Raw genomic sequence first — 26,689 nt, forward strand, 5'->3', positions numbered from 1 at the left:
ATAAGCACCAGTGTAGTTAGAACGTGTGGTTAATGAAAAATAAAACACTATTCAGGTGCTTTTCACAAATTCAAGGAAATTATTATTTTAAGCTTTCTGCACGCATGCAATACATGATATATGAGGGAAGCCAGAGTTTTGTTGCTTTGGCTGAAAATTGCTTTTTTATACCACGTATATGAACTTCTGCTATGAATATAAATCTAATCTTTGCAAAATATGTGCATTATTGTAAAAATTTAATTTGTGTATACAGTACCCGTGACGTGATATTTAGTGAGTAGGACTCTCATCCCAAAGGTCTTAGCTTCAAACCCTGCATATGAGTTCTAAAGTTTTTTTTTCACGAGTAGGTACTCTTAAGAATCCTCTAAGAGTAATTCTTGTCAAATGCTTCCTCTAATTAGCCGTTTGGACTCGGCTTATAAACTTTAAACTCCCCGACAGCTTTACTCGCACACAGGAATAGTTTAGAGTTGCAAGTCACTAGGCCCTAGTTCTTAACGGACTGCTGAGCCACCTAATTTTTTTTTGATGTTCTTACTAAGATAGTTATATTTAAGAAAATGACTAACCTGTTTTCATTATATTGAGTATTGAGTTTTGAAAAAAAAAATATTATGCTATGTATTTTGACGTCTTACAATAATTGTATCTCCTTCACACTTTTGGCTTGAAAAGATTCAGATAAAAATATATAAAGTTTCTGATGAAGAACTGTTTGTTTCAATTCAATAAAGCATTCAACTTCAACTGCGTCTAAGCTTTTCAATATTCCATTTGTGGCTTTGTAAATAAATGGTGTCATTTTTTTTTAAATAGAATTCAAATTGATTTTTCAAGTAACATCTGTATTCAATATTTTATTTTAATATTGTCGACATCTTATTTACTTTTCGACAAACTATTAGTCTTCACCTGTCCTACATAAACCTTTTAAAATGTTGAAGCATTTATAGCAAATTGTTTTTTTTTTTGAAAAACGCGAACAATAACAAATTCGCCGTCTAAGAAAGTTTTAGAAAGATATTGTGAAAAATATAAAAATAATGTTGAAAAAAGGTATGTTTGTATTTGAACATATAAATACCTAAAATCCGAGTTTGTATGCGGAATCCCAACCACAACTTTATAACATAATAAAGACTTATAAGTCGTTTTAATGAAAATTTTCATAACTAAAATGATATTCTTTATGATTTAAACTGTACCTAGAAGATCAAGATTATCATTAAAATAATTGTGATATATTTTGTTAGCAGTTTTGAAGAAGCATATTTTAAAAACTTGGCTTGTTTGGTTTTTGTGACTGAAAAAAATCTTAACAGAGCACAATATTTTTGTAGTTTAAAGTTTCTTGATATTACAATGACAGTAACCTTTAAAGCTAAGGTCCTGAGCCTCAAGAAAATCGTATCTTTAGCGGTTCCAGATATGGACAAATTCAATTTTTAGGAATATCAATTGAAAGCTTTAAATTTTTCATTTTAATGAAGGTTTTTCATAATTAATAATTTTGGAAAAAAGGATATTGTATAATCATCAATAGAATTTTCCTTTATTTTTTAGTGCCATTTTCTTTGCACACTGTAAAATTTATTAAATTTAACTATCGTTTAACCTTACGCTTTTGAATTGGAATTCAGTCGAACTTAAAGTCTAAAAAAAGAAACAAATCCACTTTTCTATTAAAGCATCCAAACTGCTATTGAAAAAAAGCTTAATTATTATATAGAATTTTTTTCCTTGTTCAATAATTTGTCTGGTAATTTGAAAGTTGTGTACCTCTTGGGTCGTTCAAATATCATGAATGTGCACTAAAATAAATGTATATTTTGTTTTCAAAACTTGTGATGTCCATTGTTTTGAAAGACGACATCGGCGCAGATCATCTTCTTTCAAAGACCAATTATTATTCTTATCAATTCTCAGATATTCTATCAGGTGGGTAATTTTTAAATAAATAATTATATTGATTATCAAAAAGTTTATTAAAAATTTTAGGAAATGTCTATGACGGACAAGTGTCGTACGTCAATGTAGCGATAATATGGAACTTTCAAATTCAATTTAGTTATACCACAGTTATTGTTGATGATAAGATAAAAACAAATCTCGAATAAAGGAGACTCAAAAAAATGGTCATTAAGTTTGAAAAGGCCTCGGCTCAACTATCAGTTAATAGTAACACTCGCAAAAAGTGTGAGATATTTGTGGGACCGACTTTTCCTCCTTCTTTATCTTAGTATCGAATTCGATTTATTTAACTTGCCTTTATCACAAAACAAGATTTAAAGGAGTTTTGAGTTTTAAGATTTTTAAAAATTTGATTCAGATCCCAATCAAAAAAAGAGGCTGGGATACGACCCACACTGATAACGTCCCATCCCGTCTGTCGATTTGTCTTGCTTAAAAGTTTCTCTATATGTACTCGTATAAATGTTTACCAAATTTGAGTACTATTTTATGTAGATTTAATTTTTTATGAAAAAACAGACAGTTGGATTGTTATATAAAAGTTACTGAATATCGAAAACAATATTTTCTGTGAAATAAAATAAGTTTGAAGCCAATATTTCAAATTTTGGAAAAGATATTTGAGTCGAAAATCAATTTTTACCAACTTTTATAGAATTTTTTTTTTAGGTTTTTATTTTTTGTAAAAAAACTGTCAATTCGATTTTTCTCAAAATTTGTCCCTATGTTGAAAACAATATTTCTTATAAGTAAAAATTAGTCAGAAGCTATTATATAAAATGTTTGAAAAGATATTTGAGTCAAAAATCATTTTTTACCAACTATTGTTAATTTTTTCGGTTTTCAATTTTTTGTAAAAAAATGTAAATTCGATTTTTTTCAAAATGTTACTGAATGTTGAAACCAATATTTTTTGAAAGATAAAAGTAAATTAAAGCCAATATCTTAAAGTTTTAAAAAGATATTTGAATCGAAAATCAATTTTAACCAACTTTTATTAAATTTTTTTAGGTTTTTATTTTTTGTAAAAAAACTGTCAATTCGATTTTTCTCAAGATTTTTCAAAATGTTAAAAACAATATTTCTTATAAGTTAAAACAAGTTTGAAGCCTAAATTTCAAGTTTTTGAAAAGATATTTGAATCAATATTCAATTTTTACTAACTTTGAGTAACGTTTTTTTTAGATTTTTATTTTTTATAAAAAAAACTGTCAATTCGATTTTTCTTAAAATTTTATAAGATGGAGATGAAATGATATTTTAGTCGTAAAATATTGGAGGTGACAAATTTTTTTTTCAGTTTTTTTGATTTATAAAAAAACCGTTAAATGGATTTTTTTTCAAAAAATATACCTTTTTGATATCACGTTACAATATATTATATAAAATTTAATTCAAGTCTCTAGCGTTTTTGGTTCGTAAGATATTTAGGGTAAAATGTTCACCTTTTTTTAAATTGCTATGGTAAAAAAAACCACCCACGCAATTTTCTTGAGAGCCCTTTCTGCATCTTTCTGTCTTATTATCTGTATAACAAAATTTATTTGAAGTCGATATCTCTTTTGGTTCTTGAGCTATGGAGGACGAAAAAAACGTCGCGAACGTACGGACGTAAGGACGTACAAACGTACGTACACACGCACGCACAGACATCTTTCTAAAAATCTTTTATTTCGACTTTAGGGACCTTGAAACGACGAGAAAAGTCAAAATTTTCAATTTGACAAATCGGACCCATTACAATAACTTCCTATGGGAAGTTAATAATATATATAAATATATTTAAATTAAATTTTTGAGAAATTTAAAACTCGAAACTCCTGTTAATCAGTTTTGCCATAAAACTAGTTTAAAAGAAACTTATTAAAATAGATGTAAGACTGCTATTGCATTTAAATGTGTTTTGAAGAAAATCAATAGACGATTTTATTATAGTCTTGTGAAAGACTAATTAAAGCAAAACCATCAAAAAAACCTTTATTCAATTGATAGTCTTTATTTTAGTTTATTAAAAAACTACACATGTGTTGGTCATAGAATTCTTGTTTTATATTTTTTATCTTCTACCACATTTCATGTCATCATTTAAAAGCTTTTTATGTAGGCAGAAGTTTAGCTTTTTCCAGGCACCATCAGTTTTTTTTTTATGTCGGAAATACTTAATGAAAACTCTTTGGCAAAAAAACGTCACGCTGTACTGTTTTTTTTTTTACTGCTACACATTTGTATTCTATTAAGGTTTCATTTTTGAATAAAGGAATTTAATTCCAGCCAGAGTTTCGATCACCTTGATTAAAATATTCGTCCAGCTTTAGGATTTAGATAAAATCCAATATTTGTCAAACAAATTTTCACGGCGCTCTTGCTCTATCGCAAACATAACCCTTTCGCACAATTTTAAAGATATACACATAATGAAGCCCAAGTCTGTAGAATTGGACAATACAATTCCAGATTTAAATGAAAAAAAAAGACTTAGGTACGACCCACACTGATAACTTCCCTTCCTGTCTGTCGATTTTTCTTGCTTTAGTAGTCTTTAATTATTGAGATATTTAGGGTTAATCAAAATGTTCATTTTTTTTTTAATTGCTATGGCAAAAAAAACACGCACTGAATTTTCTTGAGAGCCCTTTCTGCGTCTTTTTGCCATTATTATCTGTATAAAATAAATGTATTTAAAGCCGATATCTCCACCACTGGTTCTTGAGATACTGACGAAGAAAAAGCTTCCCGAATGTACGTACACAAGCACTTTGGCACACTGGTAATTTCTTATCCGTGTCCATCTGTAGATTTTCAAAAAGTTTACAAAACATTAAAAACAATATTTTTTTGTGTGGTAAACAAATTTGAAGTAAATATCTTTTTTTTTGTTTTCAAAACACTTGTATCGAAAATCATTTCTTATCAATTTTATGTTGTTTTTGTAGGTTTTTAGTAAAATAAATTGTCAATTGAATTTTGTTAACAAAATTAACGCAAGGTAAGCAAATTTATTTTGAATTTGAGAAACAAGTTTGGTTTCAATTTTGTTTTTTTAACTTTTTAGTCGAAAACCAATTTTTACCAATTTGGCAATTTTTATTTAAATACTCTTATTCCTTTTGTTCGATTACATTAAATTAATGTATTTTTCAAAGATAAAGGTATACTCAAATATCTTCAGTCTTAATTAATTATACTTAAACCAAAATGCGCATTTAATTTTGTCCAGTGTCCTAGAGTAAAAAAATGTTTTAAAAGTCATTAACCTTCATTAAAATCAATTCTCAAAGGACCTGATTTGACTTCTTCAACTATGTTCATTTCATAAGGTGAAAAAACTTGAACAATAGGTGTGGTTAAAAATTCTGCATTGATATTCAATCAAATACAAATCATTAACTCGTACCCTTTCATTTCACAAATACCTTTGGTTTAAATGTTTCTAAACTATTTTTTGTGGGATAAAGTTAAGGGACTTTAGTTAAACGATTTTATTAGTTTTTGGTTTGGTTTTCGGAAATTAAGGTTACGTTATTTTTATACAAATATTTCAATGAAAATTAATGTTTTTCTTTTTTAAATTAAAATCCACAACATTTTTTGTGCAAATTAGCAACATCAATGTTTTTGTTCATTGGTTCTTTTGGTGTAGCTAAAATAATTGAAACAATTCAAACGAGTTGAACTATTTCAATATTTTTTGTTTCAAATTTCAAACGGAATTCCACAAGAATAGACACAAAATATTTAGGGTAGAAAAACGGAGCAAGTTATATTTTTCAGGATTTGGGTTAGATTGAAAGGAAATTTTTCCTTTGCGGATGCTAAAAAAAAACATTTCACATACATCCGTTTTTTTAAGGATTAAAAGAAAATATCATTGCGCCCACATGTGCTGCAAGTATCAAACAAAATTTAAAAAACTCACTCAGTCCAAGTCCAGATGCTAATTTATTTATTAAATACTTGCTCGACGTCGTTGGTAACCGGGTCAACTCGAAGCGAAGCGAAGCAACAAAAAATATAAACAGCTGCCTTAAATTAATGCGCATATTGATAGATCCCCCTGTTGCTGATAAAACACAACCTGCTTCTATCCTATAAGTGAATCACTTTAGTATGTAAATACCAGGCAAAAGTTTTATTTTTATTTTATTATTTTGTAGCTAACTACTTTAGGGGCCATTTATTTTACGAGGTATTTCAAAGTAGATCTCTCTGTGTGATGTATACCTACCGGCTTTCGCACATTCGACGCAATCAATTTTGATCCAGGGACTTTTACAAAGCTTAACCCAACAAAGCATCCAATTTAATTTGTTGATGATGTTCACACATGCAAAAGAACACAAAACACCAACAATCACTCAAAACAGTAGCTCCATATATAGATTCCAGGTGAATCCTTTTATTTATGAAGCTGAACCTCCAACACGCACCATAAATGCCATCAGACAAACTTTAACCCAAAAACCATGGACAAGAACACTACCATAAACCTATCAACGAACGCTTTCCACAAAGAGCTACATATACATACAGATACATTCACATGTATAGTTTGTAATAATAATGAAAGTTTTCATCGAAGAACCCTTTTGTGATCAAAAACCATCAACACACGTAGGATTTGTGGAGGGAGACTTATCGGAACGGTTAAGCTGCATTAAATGTGAGAAATTCATTTTCTTAATTGACTTTCAAATTTTCAACCTTCCTCCTCGAATTCATTGGTTTCAAACCTGAAGAGGTTAAATTGAAGAAAAATACAGTTTATTTCTTTATTATTTGAAGCCTTAAGAAGAGTATAGGAGCTTAAGATATGATTACAAAAAAGAATTGTCTGAAGAAGAATTTAAGTCTCCTCGAAAATAATCCGGGATCAATGTATTTCTATAGAAATGGTCAAAATTAATTATGAGAAATAAATATATGTATTTACCTTTTTGGAGAAGATGTCGATACTCAGGAGTTAGTACTAATTAGGTCTTTGGATTTTATGTATAAGTCCTTCAACGTGCCTAAGACTCTGAGATGTTTTCTTCAATTAGATTAGTGGTACAGACTCTTTTTAATTATTATGTTGCTTCTAATTGAATATTAATTTCGGATTAGACAACAAAAAGTAAAATAAATATTTAAGAACAGAATTTCAAATGGGGATTGGAATGAGAGTTGCTCTAACAATGATAAAACAATAATTTATTTTAAATTGTTTTCCATGAGTTTCCACCAATTTGAGAAATATTTTAAAAATAATTTTGGTTTCTCCTAGCACAGAAAATAGTTCTTTATGACTTTAATTTTTTTAATTTAGGAATTTCAAATATTTGTCGATGTCAAATGAAGACTTTGGAATAGATGACTTATCAATTTGATACTACTTAAGTCTTCCAAAAATTATTGGTTTTTCATATTTTACCAAAGATTAGATAGAGATCTAAGTTCAATCCTTTTCTGTGCCAAGTGTACTGCTTCTTGCGAGGAATTGACAACTCCCTTAAGAGCAATTCTGGCCACAAAAAGGTATTCTCAGAATTAGCCCTTTAACATCGGCATGAAAACTGTAGGTTCCATCTATTCCTGACATTTCTCATGATTTAGAGTTGTAATCCACTAAGCCCTGGTTTTCACAAGATGAGCACCCCAAATATATCAAGTTTTTCCTAATTGGTAATTTTGTTTTCATTTGCATACGTTTCAAAATAAAAAGGACAAGAAAACATTTTCATTTGTCAAAAATCATGTAATGAACAATTTAAAAATATTAAATAATTCGAATAGAAGGGGGAAATTACCCCCTTGGGTGTAACTTTATATACCAATATTGATCAGAAAAAGCATGTTTCTATGGACCGATTGCACTTTAACAGTAGACACATAACTTGAACCATATGGCTTCATCTGTGCACTTGATTTTTTTCAAAACTGTATTCTTTTCTCAAACGACTACCGCAACAAAAAGTTTAAGATATTTCTTAAAAGCCAAAACTTTTTTCGATTTAAGTAAAATTTATTATTTCAGGAATAGGCTAATTTGACAAATTTCTGATGTGAAAAAAGTGAAGGTCTTCAAAAATCAAAAAACAATAAAATTGGAGCGAGCGAACTTAAGGTGCTGAAATACTAAAACTTGAGAATTGTTATTTTTAAAAATGAAAAACTTACAAGTCAATTTTAAAATACACTTAAAATATTTTATAATAGTAAGGCCGAAAATATAAATTGAGGTCTGTTCCTAATCTAATGAGGGCGTCAGAATCGTGTTTCGTGGGTGCATATTAAAAAACCCAAACAATATCGTCAAGGAATGGTAGAAGTAGAGTGAAGCCCAAAAAAAAACATCGACTATCCTTAAGAAAATACGTCACTCGAATTGATTTAGATGTTGGATTGCTAAAATTGGTACGAATGAAAATTCCCAACATACAATTTTTGTATACTATAATGTTTTACAAAAGATTAATTCTGGTTTTGATAAATAGTCAAGCTAAAAAAATTGAAATAGCCAATTTCGAAATTTTCAAATTTTCACTAAGTTAAAAAATCAAATGAAATAAGGCAAATTGTATTTTTCACATCAATTAAAATATGGTCAGTTGCGTAAGAGATAATCTAGGAATAATGAAACCCGATCACCCTGTACACATTTCTAATTTTTAGTACACAATTTATATTATTTATGTACACAACGTTCTCATAGAAATGCATTATATAATTATTACTGCTACTGTAAAATCGAATGCTTTATTTTGTATATAATATGTACGTATCAATATGTTATGTACTCTCTTGGACAGAACTGTTAATTTTTGAATAAGAAAAGATCACTTGTAATAAAGCTTTCTTCAAGACAAGACGTGTCTTTTAATTTTTTCATGAGAATTTATTTTTAATTGTGCATGGTTTTGTGTGTTTGCATTATAATTTTGAGTACACCTTTATTAATCGGTTATAGTTGTTATTATTTTTTTCTCAAAAAGTTCTCAAACTCTAAATATACAGTAAAGGAAACTAACATAAAATCACATGGTTTTGAGGCATTTTTTGTTTGCTGTATGCAACATAGCCATAGATTTTTATGGAATAACCAAATGTACTCAAAGTTGTTAAGAATAATATAAATGTATTCATTTTTCGTTTAAAATTAAATTAAAATTCTTGAAAAATAAAGTAAAAAGATTTACGTTTTTACTAAAAACAACGGTGAGTTGGTGGTCAGAAAATTTAAATTAATTAAATCAATATTTTGTAGACCCACCACTTACAACCGATACTATTCGTCTTGACATGCATTGCACAATCTTTTTCAGTTCCGCGGTTGTAATTGCCGCCAATTGTTCAATTATTGCGTCTCAAAGCTCTTAAATGTTGTTAAATATGCTCCAGTTGGCAAAAAAAAAAAACGCCTGGATAGTATTCCCAAGAGATTCCTTATAGGATTTAAATCGTTAATTGAAGACTGCCAATCGAGAAATGTTATTTGTTTCTCCTCAAACCAGTCTTTTACCCTTCCAGAGAAGTGGATAGGAGTGTTATCCTACAGGAATATGAAGTCACTTCTGCATAACTATTCAGCTCTCTCAACTATAGCTTCTTCTAACAACTCAGCATGCATTTCTGAGGTCAAGCTTCCAGGCACAAATGCAGTTTCAGTCTCTCCATTTGCAAAAAAAAGCTGCCCAAACCATTAAGCTATCACCAACGATAGTTGCGACTTATCCTCACTTCTGTTTGATGTTTGATTGAAATCCATCTGGACCATTGAAATAACATTTTTTTTCATTACTAAACGGAACTTTTCTCCACTCTTGAGTCCAGCTTTTTTTGACATTCAGCTCATTGCAGCCGTGCTGACTTATGGGCTGCATCTAACGGTGGTTCCTTGAATTTTTTTTTTGCGAAACAAGGTTGGAGTTGGATTTTAAAATTAGTCTAACACCGTTTGAATATCTGTTTTGGATCTACTTAGAATTTCTCTTTCGATTTTACGATCAGAAAGGCCACGATATATTTATGAAGTCATTTTTGAACTTTTTGCTGCACTTAAAATTCTTTCACGTGGCATGATAAGATTCTGTAAAGAAAATATCCAAAATCAATTTTAAAGGCACAAAAAGTGATTTCTTACCACTTTCAATAATGAACTCAACCAAGTTTATAAAATAACCAATTCTATTTTTATGCGCCTTTAATCTTCAATTTTTTTAATTTTATTCCGCAATCAAACAGGAATAATCTTTTTAGTTTATAAACAAATGTTGAACAAATTACTTCTACCTCATTTTGGTTTGACAGATAATTTTGGATGCAAAAGTAAAAAGTGCTGGAGGTTTGCAGTCGGTGCAATTAGTTATGCAAGTAAAATTGTAGTGTTTTTATGGGAATTTCCTCTACTGTATCGTCGCACTGATTCTTGTGTCGTCATATGACAACATTATCATAGCATAAGAATCGTAAATGTAGCATTTACAAGATCATATAGTGCTGACCATTTCTAGAAAGCTTATTATTTAGTCATTAGAAATTCGCAAGCAAAGTTTCTTACAAATTTTTAGGGTACAAATAATTTAAACCTACCTTGTAAGTTATTCATCCGCGAATTTAAAATTTTAATCAACAATTCAAGGCCAATTTGTGTCCACACCCGCATTTAATTTAAAAGAAATACACACAAATTTATGTACACAGAAAAGAATTTAATAAAAACAAACTAGGATTGTCAAGTCGCAAGCCTGATTAAAGTGTCTATTTTTTTTTAAAAACATTTAAATGCTATCTCGGAACGTTTTTTTCTAACCATACCTAACGAACACAGACATTGAAAGCTTCCATAATCATTGAGCCTTTCAGATGAAAAAAACTATGAAATTTACAATCAAATGTTAAAAAAAATATTAAATTTACAACAGTTGTTGCATCATTTTAACCTTCCACAGTTGTTGAGTTAAAGCGAATCCCAAGGATTATTTTCCTTTTGTTAGGTGGGATCAAAATGTTGCTTTCACACGTCGATCTGTGCTATGGCCCCGGGACCAAAGGGATTTCTACTTTCAAACAAAAATATACAGACACATTCCTATCATCCTTTCATTTCCTTTGTTATTTTTCCATTTCGGCTTATTACGAAAAAAAGCAAGAAAAAAAAAGTTCTATCCTCACAATAAAAAATCCCCAATCCCTATGAAAACATGCTTCCTCCTAGAATTTTCAGAAAAGAGACAACACAAATTGTCATACCCAACGAACCATAAACTCGCAACTGTCTATACCTATTTATTTAAATTATTAGTACTTGGGCAATCCTTTTATTATTATATTTCGCTCTATGAAAAATCTCACTTGGAATAACAGCTTTATGGTGCTTGAAAGGATAACATTCTCCAGCGCCAGCAGCTCCAGCAACGCCAGCGTCCAGGGCGTTCAACAAAAAAAGTATTCAATTGTTTATTTATCTTTCGAAACCACAACAAACTTGATGGCGTGCTGTAAGGTTTATAAAACGCTTTTTTCTGACCTCCGACCACAATAAATCACGTGGGAACAATGACAACTTGATTAAATTTATCGATTTTATGAATTTTTGTTTTTCCTTACGTCGTCGCATCGTGGAAATCACGAGTATATGATGACTTTGCTAAAAATGTGGAAAATCTATCTCACTGTATAGTGTGATGAAATGTTTTTAAAAAATCAATTTGTTATATTAAAAAAGCAATTTAAGAACCTAATCGATTTGTATTAGAAATTTTAAATTGAAATAACAATAATTTTCCACCATCCATCGGCAATTTAAAGGAAGTTTGTATCTTGTCTGGTGCTTGAAAACTTTATAAGCTCATAAGTTGTTAGTTTGTTAAGCTAATCGGATTATGGTAATTAGGATTCGTAGTTATGGCAATTTGTAGAAGAATCATTTATGAAAGTTTTCGCGTTAAGATTCAATATTACTTAGACGGTTTAAGATTTCAATGATTTTAAGTTGATAACATTTGGAAGTTATTTTTCAATTTGACTGACAATAAGATACTAGTATTTGGGTTTGTTTTTCTGAATACAGATAAGAAGATTTTCATATCAAAAAGAACTAAGATTACATAATCATAACATCAGCTGCAGTTTCAGTATAAAAACAGTCCCAGTAATTGCTTATTTTAGAGGTTAAAAAAAAGCGTACAAGTAGCTTCGATGAACTTCTATTTATTTTCCATTTTAATTCCGATTTTTTAAATTCTTCTTTCACTCACATTTGTGCCAAATTGTTCGTCAATAACTCAACAGCTTAAAGTTTTTTGTCAACAATTTCGTTTCAAAAAATTGTGGGAAAAAAATTGGTGTTCTGAAATGTTGAAATTGTTGCAGGAGAAAAAATTGTTGTTGAATTGTTTCTATTGAAAACAAGAGTTTTTGAGTGAAGAAAATTGTTTAAAAAGAGTCAAAGTTTTGAAGACGAGACCCGTCCAGGGAATACCAATATAAATTTATTAGCTGCACTTTAACAAAAAAAGGCAATAGTTGATTGACAGTCCGAGTCCTTACTGACTTTTTAGGAATATTGTCATTATCAGTAAAATCATTTTAAGTAACCATTTGGGTCGATATCAGAAAAGCGAAATCTCGATTGATGCCGAAAAAACCCCTCAATTTCTATGTTTGCAATTGGGTTTCGTCCAGGGCTTGGTTACCTTTGGGCACACTTTAATGTAATTTTGACAACTTTTTAGCGTTCGCACACAAGGACACCTTGGACAGTTCTATAAATCTAGAAACTCTTTGAACACTTTTTTAAGCAAAAAAAAAATAATTTGTTAGAAAAATAATAAAAGAAAAGTATAGGTAAAGCTTTAGAGTTTTAAGTTGATGATGCTTGTTTTGGGAGTATTTTTTAAAATTAAAAATATATCACAATTTTCGTTCAAAATAGGAATTTTAAAAAACCACTTCCATGAATTTATGTATACGAATTTATGAGTAAAATATCGACTTTGCTGCATAGCAGTGCATGTGCTCAGAGAATATTTTCCAAGCTTAATAAATTAAAAATTGAAGCAGGCAATGATTTTGAGTTCAAGGTAGAAAATTGTCTCCTAGTAATGTTACTATACAGGAGTATAGATAACAAAAATCCAAGAAATAATGTAATGTCAAATACGAAGACTTTTTAAAACTGTTTTCTAAACAAATTATTTAGTTTTTATTTGCTTATGCAATGTTCTTAATAGTTATTATACAAATATAAATTTGAGCTGCGTTTTATGAGCCACACTTTTGGAGACTTTATGAACCTTTTCAAAGGTAACCATGGTCCAGGGGTCTTAGATTGAAGGGAAAATCTCCATGATTACTTAAATTTGTGTTGATATGTTGTATTAAGAAGCCAATTTTGACAAACAAAAATGTATAGACTTCTAGAAAAACCAATCATGTTTTTCTACTTAAAGTTTTGGATGCCATTTTTTAATAAGTATGTACCTATCATAATTTTTTTGACAGAAATTATTGTTTTCTTAGAGTTTTTGCTGATTGTTTTTTTAAAACACAATACTACATTCAAACAGAGCATGCATCTCAAATGTTTTTGATTAGACCAATGGTGGATATTTTGATGATTTAAAAAACTTTATTTGACCCCACGAAGATCTTAAAAAATTAAACACTTCTATTCTTCGTAATAAAAAAATGAATACTTAAGTTTAAAGATAATTTCAGACGATATTTTACAAAAAGCTTATTACGAAATCTTAACAAGATTGATTTTTCAAGCGACGGAGTACTTTTAAGATTTGTTATAAAATTAAAATAAAAAAGCACTATGATAAAAAAATGATAAAATTATAATTTTTTATTTTGGATATTTTTTTGGAAAAAAATTGGTTAGAAAGCAAAAGACAGTGCCTATTGATTAAATGCTAACTACAAAGATACTATTACTTAAAATGTTTAAAACTTTGTTAAGCTAATTTTAAATGTAAGACATTATGACAATACGTATTTCCATAAACATAAGAAAATTTATGGATTCTAATACGCTGCGAGCAAAAACATAGCAGTGCTTGAAAAATTAGTTTAAATAAAACATAAATATAAAAAGGGCTTTGGTGTTGGAAATGTTTCTAAGTAAAACTTCTTAAGATTCATTAAAATTAAATTTTTAGTAAAAATTTAATTTAATATAATGCTAATTACTTAAACAGTAATCCAAAAACAAAATAAACCTCAAAATAAAGCGAGCAAAATAAAAGCAGTGGTTTTCTTTTTCTATTAAATTAAAATAAAACAAGGGATCAAAAAGTTCTTTTCAACGGTATTTTATTTAACAAAAGCTATAGTATTTGGTACCATGACCATTATTTTTTACAACTGCTTCACAGCGACGTTTCATTGACTCCACAAGTCCCTGACATCTAAATGGTGTTATTGATTGCCAAGCCTGCTCAGCAACTCTCCATAACTCTCTGTTATTTTTTGGTTTTGTCTTTTTTAATATCTGCTCATGGATTCTCGATGAGATTGTGGTCAGGAGACTGTGCAGGTCACTCCATGACCTAAATCCTATTATCTTGGAACCATTGCCTGGCTGCTCTGCTGGTATGCTTTGGGTCGTTATCCTGCTGGAAGACTCATTTGAGCGGCATCTCGAATTCGCCATATAGCAGCATGATGTTTTGAAGAATATCCACGTAAGAGTTCTGATTCATAATGCTTTTGATCCAGTATATTGGGCCAACTTAATAATAGGAGAAGCATCTCCAAACCATTATACTGGATCCCCATGCTTAATTGTTTTGTGGTGTACCTAGAGTTATATTTCATGTTCGGGGGTCTTCTCACAAACTGCCGAGATCCTTTACCACCATAGAGAACCACCTTGCTCTCATCGGTCCAGAGAATGTTTCGCCATTTTTCAGAAGCCCATTCTAAATGCTCGCGAGCAAACTTTATCCTTTTATTATTATTATGGTTCATCTTTAAAAGTGGAACCTTTCTTGGACTGCGAGGATTTGGGTAATGCTCCCTTAGTATTCTCCGTACCGTATGCACACCGCACGGAACCTCAAGCTTGTCTGCAATCTCTGTAGCTGCTGCTGTAGGATTATTTCTTGAAAAGCGAACCACACGGTTTTTAAAATATTGTGTTAGAGATTGTTTCCGTCCTATGGTTTCTACTTTTTCTTCAAACGTTATGGCGTTCCTTATTATCTTCGCCGAACAGCCAACAAGTTCTTGAATCTTTTTATAGGTTTTGCCTCCCAAAATAAGCTTTTTTAAAAATTCCCGACTCTCCAGTGTGCAGTGCTTGCCTCGACCCACTTTAAATTCATAAATTCAATAATTTTATTACAATTTTAATGGAAATATAAAATTGAAATCAAAATTTAAACCAAAACACATTTATTTAAATTATTTTGCTCGCCTTAAATAATGGACCACACAACAAAAAGCGCCATTTAAACAAAGCAATGAGAATTTACCGTTAAATTATCACTTGCACCTGTAAACATAATAACTCCGAGTACCAAAATACAGTAGAGTTGTGAAAAAGTGGCTTACTCATAGTGGCGCGGATGCTAAAAAAGAGATCTTTTCTCAACACCCTATCTTAATTTCTGGATATTTACTTAACTTAGAAAACTCGGCACCATTTTGATTCAATTCAAGAGATGCAAAGAAGATACACAGATATTTACTGATAGAAATAAATATACATTTTTTGATCTTATTTTTGTCAGGTTTCTCTTTTTTGTGAAAATTTGGTATTTAACAATCTTCGAAAAATACCTTCTGTCATGAAAAAGTTCACGAACATTGAACAACAAATTAAAGCTGTTGCGTTTATTACTTCCAGAAAACGCTTAAGGGAATCTTTGTAAATAGCAAGTCGTTATATACCCTTGTTCCAAAGGCGACCCTCCGATACATCAAATGCGTTTTCATTTATAATTATTATGTTTTTTATTGATCTTTCTTATATCACATTCTCAAAAATAAAATAAAAATAAAATTCAAAACCAGTGATGGGGAGTTTTTTTTATAGGTAGCTTTAACAGCTGTATTTTGTGAATCTCCCTTATACAATCGACTGAGCAATGGCTGTCTGCAACATTGTTAAAAGAGTTTTATTGGTTTTAATAAAATATAAAAATTCAATTATTGTACCCACCAATAATAGAATTTACATCCTTGTAACCAAACCAACTACGTACACATACTCCAGATGTACCTGTTTCGAATATCGAATTATTTAAGTTGTGTTTTCTTCACAAGTTGTGTTAAAACAATTTGTTTGTTCTAGGTATGTTGAGTGTTGAAAAATACCCAACTATCGCATCTCCAGCAAGCCATGGCAATATTTATTCCATCCAATGAACCGAAAGAAACTCAATTTATCCTTCCTGAGTGCTTGAACATACAATAAACAACAGTAACATGTGGTAAAACACATCATTCCAATTACGTGCTCCTTTATCAGCAATGCACCCTCGATTGCAATAAACTAATTGAAATACAAACTCATGTGTTTATCGAAGGTCTATATAAAAAAATATTTTTGTTTTTGTTATATTTTTGCAACCAAAGATTAATCTGCTAAAAGCCAGACGTGCACTGCAACACACATATCCTTCTTCTCTGGCAGTGGCAAACCTCAAACCGTTTAAAAGGGAATCAATTTGTCTATGACAAAGAACCAGCATATTCTTTGGGCGGGCATGGATGGCTTCGATGAAGGCGTTCGAAGGAGGGTTTTAAACAGACATTAACATTCTTGCGCCACATTGCATTTAGTTTTTCAGTGACCCAGAAGGTCTTCCAGCACCAAGACCCGCTATGCCATACCTCGGACGAGCTGGAAAAGCCATAAAGAATGATGTCAATTGGTAGCAATCGATAAGCTGATAAATTACTCGAGATAAGACTCTGTAATATAGATTGCTGAAACATGTATAAATAAGTGTAAATAATAATCCCATTTGCTTAGGAAAAAATACGTGTTACATTTCATTATCATACTTTACTTTACTCCCTGGGTCTTCCCTGTTCCCTACTCTCTGTTTCCTGATGATTTAGGGGTGGGAATGAGGGTAAATCAAAAAATTTCATTTACTATCAGCATATTTAATGCAGAAAGGATTTCTTCCCCTTATGTCATGGACATGAGAGCCAATATAGTGATTTATTGCCCTTTTGTGTCGATATGCGTTGTATATACGAGTATACTTTTTGACGAAATAACTTAATGTTAAAAACGTGCAACAAGAGTTGTCTCTTGCTGCTATTTTTCTTCTTAAATTATATTCAATCCTTAAAGGCGAATGAGATCCTGACGAAAAAAAAGCTTCCCGAATTCTGACTTTTGACAGATGCTTCTAAGAAAAAGTAAAACGAATTGTCATTTATCTTCAATCACATTAAGTTTGCTAACAAGAGGAAGTTCCAGTCGGAATTCCTTTTTCTTTTGACTATTACGATTTCGAGCATGTGAGGTATAATTCGACCTTTTTCTTCAGAAATAAAATGGAAGAAGGTAGTTTAAAGAGGAAGTAACTTTTGGGGATGGTTATGTTATAAGCAATTGGAATCAATTTGTTTTTTATTGGGAAATTTTTATGGTAGACATTGAGATGATTCCTTTTGAGAAATTGGCAATTTCATTTTGGCCAGATAGGTTTGACCGTAGTAAAACTAAATTTCTATTTATGATGATTCACCTTAAATTATAGTTGAATATAACGAGTGAAATATCAGTCACAGAAATATCACGTAATGTGGTAAGGACTCATATAGACTTGTTGCAAGATAGGTCTGGATTCGATTTCTCTGTGTCTTGTGAAGGGTAATTCATCGTTTAGTTTGATTAATAATATAAAATAAAACAGATACATTTGAAACTAAGCTTAAAATTAGTATTATTGTTTTAAAGAACAGTTCATGGCATTTACTTTATGAAAATTATATCTAGTCTCTTCATAAGGTCCAATTTTGCGCGACTCGTTCGACCATAAGTTTGGCTTCTACGGTGCCAATTGTAGCTGACTTATTAAAACCAGAGTGCACCGAGACCATGAGCTCGTGATTCAGGAAGCACACATTTGGCAAGGTAAAATTTGACTACTTTTTGAAGAAAAATGGATTCAAAATTTCTCCAGCTCATTAGCCTAAAAATGGCAATTTATTTTACTAATATATCACTGAACTAAATATGACGATAAAACACCGGATTTTTCCAAAGTCCTTCCACTAGAAATATTGTGTCCGTACAGATCCAGGGTCTAGTGACTTACAACTCTCAACCATTCCTGTGTGCGAGTAATGTTTTCAGGAATGGAGGGGACCTATAGTTTATATGCTGAATACAAGCGGCTCATTTGAGAAAGCACTTTTTCATGACAAGAATTACTCTTGGAGAATTTGTAAATTCCTCGAAAGAGGTAGTACCCGTGAATTAAACCTTAGATGGCACAGGCAGAGATTGAACCCAGGACCTCTCGCATGACACTCCAACGCCCTTTTTTTTAAATTCATTTTTATTAATTCATTATTAAACATATCTCAAAGCTAGACAAAAATTCATAAAACTAAAATATTTATCCATAACTTACAACTAACTTAATGATCCCATACGGACACTCTAAGTTAAACTATAACACTTAATACTAATGCCTTTCGGCCCTAAGATATATTTTACTTCAATTTATATTTTATTTATTTTGTATAGTATTTATAAGAAAATTTGAAATAGTCCAACGCACTAACCATCATGCCGCGGGTAGTGTGCCTTTCCTAATTTCGTCAATAGTCGCTGGTTTATGAGCTTAGACCAGACAAAAGTTTCAAATCACAAGGTGGCCAATTCACAGGTCAATGTCTTGAGAATATTTGGATAAGGACATATTAAACGATAATGCTTTCGATATGAAAAGCGCACAAAACTCCAGAAACGAGCTTTAATGCTCACTTCGCAAAGTCAACTTTAAGTTTGACGAACAGAAAACGAAATTTGGAAATAATTTTACCACGATTTATAAATGATGTTCTTGTGTTGTCAAACACACTTCAGTAGTATGACACCTAGTTTAAAAGTTATATCTATCGGGAGTTCTAAAAAAACACCCAATAGATGAAGGGTTGTCTAGTTCACAATCTATTTCCACACACTATCGCAACAGTTGAAATGAAATGATTCTAATTTTAATGTTTGTAGTTATTGTATGTTTTTGTCCATTGCAATAAAATAGCCAAGAGAAAGAATTACGAGGACATTTTCAAGAAATTTCACCATTTCACCATTTCTTCCTACAATTTTCCAGAACTTTTTCTATTAAAAGGAAAGAAGATAAAGCTTACATCCGCTGTGTGTTTTGACAGTTGTTACACTATCTGCACAACGAAATTTACGTAGCAGAAATTCGCAAGTTTTTCAATTGCAACTTTTGTAGAGTTAGCAAACTTGAAATTAATGGATTTCTGTTATTAAATAAAATGACAAAAAAATACTTCAACATCTCAAGAATAACTATAAAACTTTCCGATTGAGTGTCAATAAAAATAGAAGGAAGGGAACTTCTGTTTCATGATAGATAACTTACCTTCTACCTTCGTTATTTTATCTACAAAAATAAAAGAAATAACAAAAATCTAATCCATCTTTTATTTTGTTTATCCACTTCTCAAGTCACTTGTCAAATCATCATTTTTTGGAGTACGAGTTGGCTTAGAATTCAAACCAACCGAATAATATAAGGAACTTTTTGTTGTCATAAAAAAGCTCTTCAAGTGATGCGTGTTTGACATTGACAAAACAAAACGAACAAGTCTATCTACATTATATAAAGACTAAGCAAATACTTTCATTATAATGGAAGAAATGTCTAATAATTTCCTGTCGTGTCCTCGAAGAACAACGACAACCAACCTCCCTTAAAGTTCTTTTCTTATAGCTATTTGTTTTGCAAGAACACTCCACAGATGACAGCAAAAATCTCTTTACTTAACGCCCATATGACCAGGCCATGTTGTTGTTAAAATGCCTTATATAGGATGCGGGAGCAGGGAACATTATTTATCCCATCCATTTCCTCGTCCGTCTTTCCTCACTAAAGCCATCCAAACAAAATATAACGACTCCGTTGAACTGCAGCACTTAATAATCTCACCGTCAGGTGTCTCTTGGCGACAAAATCAGCTTTAGTCGAATTTCTCTGGATACATTTATATTCCCTCATGCTAGGTACACACCAGAGACCAGTCCATCTCTTCAGAGCTCCAAACTGGTCCTTAATTTCGGCAAGGACACGTGGTGAGAGTCGTATATTCACTTCAAGTCTCACTCTGGACATTGACACACATCACACTACTGGCATCATGCAATAATAATGTTTGTTCGACAAGGAATGTACTTATAATATATAGAGGACTAAATAAAGGACACACTTTTTTATTTTCTGTTGAGTTGTTTATTTAGTTTTGTTATTTTTGATCAGAATGGTGCTGAGGGGACATAAGAGGTTCCTTGGGATTGGGAATAGAAACTATTTATCAAAGTAATTAGGTCCTTAGGCTGGCATAAGCTGCGAAAAGTTATACATAATATTCGAATTGATGGAGACTTATTATACCTTTGTGTATCGTGCTTTGGGAATAATCCCAAGTATCAAATGATGATGAGTCTGGAAAATTCTTGAGGAATAATTTTGAGAACAGAGGAATAAGCTGACACTTTGAATATTTCTATCGAAACACTTTGATTTTATTGTTCAAAGATCTTTCATTAAGTGAAAGTTTTACCCGTTGATGAATTTCTTGGTAAAGATACTAATTCACATATATATTAGCCTTTGATATAAAATACGGTGTAAATTTGAGAGGTTTCTATTTCCTTCAGGATACTTAAGCAATCGCGGGTAGGAATTTAGAGCATAAATTAATAGAAGATAACAAATGTTCATTATGTATTCATATATATGTAAATGGTTTCGAATTTGAGAATATTCAAATATCAAGTGAAAGGAGAAGGTTTTCGAATTTCAATTAGTTGTGAACCCGAACTTCTGCATTTGACAGTGAAAGTATGTTGGGGATTGGGCTGCAAGGCAATTTGAGTAGAAATATGACTGCTGTGTTGATTTTTGATGAAAATCTTCATAATAAAAATGCAATCTTTAATAGTTTCTTTAAAAAAAAAGTTGTTATTTTTTAAGAGCGTGGGAGTTTATAAAACAATTTACATGAAACTGCCGGAAGAATTCTACGAACATTTAAAATAAATGATTCAAAATTTGTATTGATTATTTTTAATACAAAGCAAAAGTGCATTTTAATAATGATGATAAAAAATTCGATTTACTGGAAATCAATAGAATTAAAAAAGAGCTCAGGACCACTATTCACCACTAAACAAAACTAATTTATGCATTTAAACTAAGTTCTTAAATAACTTAAATCCTTGTTAATGTAAGATCAAAACATCTGTTTGCACTAACCACGCCTGACATCATCAGCACAAACTTTATGTTTACCCTTGAAAGATGAAATTAATATAAATCAAGAAAAGAATTGGACCCTACACGGAACCCTGTGGAACCCTTACTTGATAGTTTTGGTATTACTACGCTAAGGATATCATCAAATTTAATATTTTGTGTCATGAACTGAACCAATCTATGATAAATTATCTTCATCTTAACATCACTTAAGAACATTGTCTCATGGTAGCGTTTTCAATGGCTTTACTTATTGTAGTCAATAGAGTAGTTCAATAATTTTTTTAAAAAGGGCAAAATATTGGCGATTTTTTTCAATCAAAGTAAAATAACTGGAAGAAATTTATTTCCAACTTGTAATTTTGATTTTATTCACTCAAATGCTGACGTTTTCAACTTAAATAAAATAAATTAGGAGGCGTTACAGTCCATAGAAAACCAATCATGTGTGCCAGTCATGTCAGGAATGGAGGGGACATACAGTTTTAAGCCGATTCCAAACGGATAGTTTGAGAAAGCACTAGAGGTACTGCACTACTACGTTTTCAACTTGTGATTTAAAATATTGATTTATTTCTGTTGATTTTGAGAAAGAACTTTACAAATATAACATAAATAACAGTACAACATTGTTTACAGATTTCCAAAGTAAAGTTTGAATTTTGCTATTAATCACTATTAAATGTGTACTGTTTCCAATTTCGACTGGGATAGAAACAAAAAACAATCTTAACTTAATTATTTGCAATGCGAAAAAGGACGAGAAATCTATTTTTCTAAACTAATGTAGATTGAGTTTCTTATTATGAATAGCGAATCAAACTTTGAACTAATTCGGAGGTTGTGTGACACTTCAAAAGCTGAAATTCTACGTTCAAACAAAGTAACTCATACCCTGCCAAGCCTTTTCCTTTTAATTTTATCAAGAATTATGTGCACGACGGAAAATTAGTGGTTCCAAAAATGTTAACTCTACTTCGACCTTTGCAACAAACAAACAAGTCTGAGCACTAACATAAACTCTCTTAATTTTTTTTTAAATATCTCTAAGAGCATTTTGGATGCACATTGTCAATAATCCTTAAAAAGGTTTCAAGTATAAAATTTAACCCCGCAGCTTTTCAAACACGAATTCCTCTATAGAATAACAACACCCTTTATTAACACCTATTTAAATTTGAAAATGAAAGCTCTTTTTTTATTTTCAAAAACATCAAATTAATATTTCTATATTATCCCAACTTTTAATTTTCAACTGGGAAGTTAGGAAAAAAATAATTAAATAAAAAGAAACTTCTGGTTCCGTTTTAACTCTAGATTTGTTAGTAATAACTCAAGGTGATAAACTTAAATTCATTTAGAGGATAGGGAAAAATAAGATTTATTAAAGATATAATTCTTGATGTACCGTTGAATCCATTACCCAAATGTCACAAATTTGTTAAAAGTATATTCTAACGTTCTTTGTGTTTGTGTACTTATATGTTCAGATGTTTTACAGCACCCTAAAATGTAATCAAATCAACTCATTTTCATAAATTAATAAAGCGAAATCTTTGAAACCTCTAAAACATTAACTCGTAAAACATTGTAGAGACAGAGATGTTTGCCCTTTTAATCCCAAACAGCTTATATCAAACTCAGAACTCACATGTTAGGGTACTTCAGAATTCAAATGTCATATGTTAGGAAGGATCATAGTGTTGATATCGATAATACTCAATTAGAATATTTAATTATGTCGATTGCGAATAATTATGCGTTTTCACCAGGTAATAAAAAGTAAAACCAAACCCAATGCTCGATTACGCACAATTCGTAAAGGCATCATCGAATTCAAATAATGTATGTACAGTTTTAATGTATAAACATATCAAAGTAGAGTAGGTGGAAGAAAAAACGTCGCCTACATTATATACAAAACGAACCAAAAACCAATAAACCACCTCAAAGACTGCGCGTCACCCGAAGCGTGGTATTTATTGCTGTAATAAAATTGCAATTATCGTTCTCTGTGTATGGAGATACATTATGTATATTTTTATTATTGAGTTAATTAAGTTTTACAATTTTACCTCTCTCGTGTCAGACCGCAGTGTGGAACCGCATCGCCCATAAACGGGATGAATCTGTTCATCAGATCAGACATTTTATTGGCAGTTTTTGTGTTGTTTTATTTTATATGCGATGCGGTAAAGTGGATGTGAATCCTCGTTTGTCCTTTTCTGTGGCCAACAACTCCTAATTAGTTTATTGTATTTTAATAAAAAGTAATTTAGTCTCTTCAAATAATGTAATTAATTGTTAAAGGTTTTTGATTCTATAATTCGAGTTATGTATTCTTTTCATGTACATTGAACACTATTCATATACCTATTACACATATGTGCGTATGTTTGGGAAAGAGCATTAAAGGATGGAGGTGAGGTTTTCCTGGAAAAACCATTGACTGCAGTAATTTTAAATTAACGAACTTCATAGGCATATTTTATGTAGAGTACATATAAGTACAATATATACTTATTGCAATTGAACCAAATTAATAAGATATTGTGAGTCGATTAAGAAGCATTTTTAATAAAATTAAATTCTCACGACTTCATTTCTTCTTTTAAGAACAAAACGACAGATATTTACATATATCTGTTTCCAACATCGAAAGTGACAGGATAAAATATCAGAAAAAGCTTTTATATAATTTAATGAAAGACTAAAAATCATTAAATCGTAAAGTATAGTCAGTGTACCACAACATATTTGTTTAAAAATAAATAAATAAATAAACATCCAAAGCAAACTATAGGAGAATATATAAATTAGTAAATAATAAATATGCACTTATTGAAATAATTTTGAATTTTAATAAATGGATCGTTTAATAATGAATAAAGAATTAATGGTATTCGAACGCAAATGCAAACAAATAAAAACTTTTTAATTGGTTTATATCAATCCATCGCTTCCTATAACAAATAATAATTAATTGAAATAATTATGTTATTTTTTGATTTAAATTTGTTTGTGTATACTAAAATATACATATTATTAATGTACATTGGTAATAAAGCAGTAGGAAAATCAAATAAGGAATCATTAATCAAATTAACGAATTAAAATGTTATGAAGGAAATGATTTTGAAGCATGCCTTAATAACATAAAATTGATGTATCCAATGTTTAACTACCTTTCCTTCCATTTTGATTTAAGGTTCTGTTTCGTTGTTAGAACACTTTAAGCCCAGTAAAATAAGGCGAACATAAAGTTTAACATTTTAAAGAGAGATTTTATAGGTATTGGTAGAAACTCGCTTACATTTGGCATTCTTAACATTGTATTTCTCATACAATCTTATGGAAATCAAAGGTCAAGAAAATCAGTTTTTCACAACTATACATATCACCGCTTTTATAGTTGCAATGATGTTATAACCCATTATCAAAATGTTCAAGTAATAATTTTTATTTTAAACATATTTTAATACGCTTAACTTTAATTCGGATTTAAAGACAAGCAAGTTCAAAATGCTCATCAATCTTTTGAAAGTATATTTTAAAAAGCCTGGAATGCAATGCACACTGATAAATTGACGTGCTTAAAATTGTTGTTGTTTAAAATCAAGTCAATCAAAAATTGAAGTTTAAGCTGTTTTTTCTTGATATAATGGAGACGTTCAAGAGATTTAATAGTACATAAAATTCACGGCTAGGGCGCTTTCTCTACTCCTTTATCAAATAGTTTGTTTAAAAAATAGTAGCTATATTTTGAAAAGTTAAAAATGTTCATAAAAGGTGTATTTTTAAAAATTTGAATGAGAAAAGAACATTTATTTATAATATTTTTTTCGAAAATCTTACGAGTGCATTGTGTTAACTTTTTTAAAATTTTGAAAAATATTTTCTGTATGCAATTATAAAGTGCTTAAAAAAGAATTGGGTTTCGCAACAGTCCGTTGAGAACTAGGGCCTAATGATTTACAACTCTCAGCCATTCTTGTGTGCGAGTACTTTTGTCAAGGATGGAGGGGACCTACATTTTTAAGCCGAATCCGAACGGCTAATTTGAGACAGCACTTTTTCATGACAAGAATTACTCTTTGAGAATTTGTCAATTCCTCGCAAGAGGCAGTACCTGTAAAAAAGCTTTAGATGGCATGGGCAGGGATCGAGACCTCTGGCATGACAGTCCGACGCACTAACCATCATGTCACGGGTATCACATTATATTATAGAGTGCTTATAAGTTACATAAGTTTAAGATATGATTTTCAGTTAAAAGTATTAATCGAATTTTGGTAAAAAATGATTTTTAAAATCCATACAAAATATAACCCTTTTCGGTCAACAAATATTGTTAGAGGAATAAATAGCCTTGTTCGGAAAAAAGGTATCCAAATAGGTTCATTAGTGTCTTGTTTAATTAACATCACGTGTTCGAAATATTTTGAGAATGCAATACTTCACATATTTTTAATGTATGTAGTATGTGAAAATTTTCCAAAAACTTTACCAAATGTTAATACAAATATTTCGTTAAAATTAGTATGATGATGATATCTTTAATTTTTGTTTAAATATTTGAGTTATAGAAGAATTTGTCCTAATTTTTAATAACTTTTTGTATAGGTTTTCATTTTTGTTTTGTAAAAACTTTATTAAAATTAATATATCAAAAGTCCAAACACTTTTAAATATAACGTGTTGGCAACCTCTGTTGGCAAAAAGTAACCACCATTTTTGAAGACGTCAAAATGCAATAAATTTAAAGTAGTTTCCGTTCCTATTTCGTTGTAATCATGTGTGCTAGAAAACGAGCGTCTATGTCATTACCTTTAATAAAACTAGTTGCAACTTTGATATAAAAGATAAGCCCTCATTTTTTACACTATTACTTTCAATGGGAAGTAAAAAAACGGGCTTTGTTTCTTTAAAGCGTGTAAGCTTTCAACAAGTTATCTTATTTTCCCCCGATTAAAGTAGTACTTCATCAACATATTCAACCATTTATATTGCCAAATACGAAAATGTTTAATAAAAGATTTTGAATTCAAGTCATGGGAATGGTTACTCTGAAATATTTATTTACAATGAACAAGCACAATGTAAAATAGCGTCAAGTATAATGTTTGCTCTGCTTCCAAAGTTTTTGTTTGACGCAACTAAAATACAAAAGTTAATCAACAACTATAGTAAACATTTTTTGTGTATCTTCATAAATTTTCGAGTTTATTAAATATTTTAAGTTAATG

General features: G+C 30.5%; 1 protein-coding gene across 2 annotated transcripts in view; it reads left to right on the top strand.

Moving 5' to 3' along the window:
• LOC129942846 (prolactin-releasing peptide receptor) overlaps positions 1-26,689 on the top strand; it is a 141,751-nt gene that overhangs the window by 50,363 nt on the left and 64,699 nt on the right. The window lies entirely within an intron of this gene.

This window comes from Eupeodes corollae, chromosome 1 (genome assembly GCF_945859685.1).
Source record: "Eupeodes corollae chromosome 1, idEupCoro1.1, whole genome shotgun sequence".
NCBI classification, from domain to species: Eukaryota; Metazoa; Arthropoda; class Insecta; order Diptera; family Syrphidae; genus Eupeodes; species Eupeodes corollae.